This window comes from Ixodes scapularis, unplaced genomic scaffold (genome assembly GCF_016920785.2).
Source record: "Ixodes scapularis isolate PalLabHiFi unplaced genomic scaffold, ASM1692078v2 PGA_scaffold4__175_contigs__length_147842914, whole genome shotgun sequence".
NCBI classification, from domain to species: Eukaryota; Metazoa; Arthropoda; class Arachnida; order Ixodida; family Ixodidae; genus Ixodes; species Ixodes scapularis.
In genome coordinates this window covers 54,138,490-54,140,265 of record NW_024609879.1, presented here as the reverse complement: position 1 = coordinate 54,140,265, position 1,776 = coordinate 54,138,490, and the positions used below count along the sequence as shown (strand labels likewise).

The 1,776-nt window shown below is 58.1% G+C and overlaps 1 pseudogene; it reads right to left on the bottom strand.

The window, feature by feature from the left end:
• Window positions 1-227: 227 nt before the first annotated feature.
• On the bottom strand, window positions 228-1,275 carry LOC121837762 (annotated as a pseudogene).
• Window positions 1,276-1,776: the final 501 nt, after the last annotated feature.

Here is a 1,776-nt window from a genome sequence, read left to right as displayed (position 1 = left end):
TTCAGGCTCAACACTCGGCCAGTGCCAGCACAAAGTCTCGCAGGCGGGATGGGGCTTTCCGAGCTCGCTGCGAACGGCGCAGCGTCGCTGGTTCAGGATCCCCTCTAGTCCTTCCGGCGACACTGGCCGTGGTGCGGTCGTTGGCACAGGTTGGGACATGGTTGTGTCGCCTGCAGAGGGTTCAGCCGTTGGCTGCTCTTCCAACGAACTCTCGGCTGGCTCATTGCTCACTTGCCCTGGAGGTATCGCTTGCCGAGGATAAACTTCCCTTGGTGATGGCCCTTTTGTGGGGTAGACCTCTGGCTGTTGTTCTGCTGGTGCCGGTCCCTCGCTTGTGCAAGGCGCCATTGCCCGGCGCCGGAGCTGGTCAACGTGCCGCCGCAACACCCTGCCATCTGGGAGGGTCACTTCGTAGGAGATTGGCCCGGTCGCTCGGCCAATCACAGCGGGGACCCATGGGGGGCCACGGCCATAGTTGCGTGCAAATACAGGGTCCTCAGGCAGGAATGAGCGTGGCACTGGCAGCAGTCCTGTTTGCTGGGATGACTTGGCCGGAGCCCTTTTGGGATGCAGCCGGTCCAGCATGGTCGATACCCGGCGGCCCATGAACAGTTCGGCCGGTGATCGCCCCGTGCTTGAGTGTGGAGTTACATGCTGCTGTAGCAAGAAATCTGCCAGTTGCCGTGACCAATCTCCCTGCACAATGCGCGACAGAGCCTCCTTGGTGGTTCGCACCATCCTTTCAGCCTGGCCATTCGTAGATAGATGAAAAGGTGCAGATGTCACATGGCGGATCAGGTTGGCCTCAAGAAACTCCCGGAACTCGGCGGACGTAAATTGAGGCCTATTGTCCGACACTACTGTGTCTGGAAGACCATGTGTTGCAAACAGCCTCCGTAAGGCATTGATCACGGTGAGCGATGTCAAGGATGACACTGCGATGACCTCCAGCCACTTTGAATAGGAGTCCACTATGATCAGGAGTGTCTTTCCTTGGAACGGCCCAGCGAAATCAATGTGCAGGCGACACCACGGCGCCCGGGTCGTCTCTCATGGATGGACTGGTGCTCGGGGCATCTCTGGCCGTGTTTCCTGGCAGGGAGAACATCGTCGCACCCATTCCTCAATAGCCGCATCCATTCCTGGCCACCATACATAGCTGCGGGCAAGTGCCTTCATCCGAACAATTCCTGGATGTCCGGCGTGCAAGGCTTCGGGAATCCGGGACCGTAGCTTCAGCGGTATCACCACACGGTCACCCCACAGTAAACAACCTCTGTGGGCAGACAGCTCATGTCGCCTTGACACGAATGGTGTGAACTCAGAAATGATGCTGTGCCTTGGTGGCCACCCCTTCCACACCCAGTTGAGTACACGAGACATGGTACGGTCCCTTGCAGACTGTGTGGCGATGTCAGCAGCTTGGAGTGGAGGTTCTGGGAGCATGTCCAGGAGCATAATGGTCTCTGCTGGGGCCGGGTCGTCCTCGTGCTGTTGCATTAAGGGAATTCTGCTGAGGCTGTCTGCGTGGCCCAGCCGCTTCCCAGGCCGATGGAGGAGAGAGTACAGGTACCCATTTAGAAATATCGACCAGCGCGGCATCCGTGGTGATAACATCTGCGGTGTCTGACGGTCTGGGGTGAACAGCCCCAGAAGTGGCTTGTGGTCCGTGTGGATCTGAAATTGGCGGCCCCATACGTAGTCATGAAACTTTTTTACACCTGCGACCACTGCAAGCGCCTCTTTATCAATCTGAGCATAATTGCGCTCGGTGGT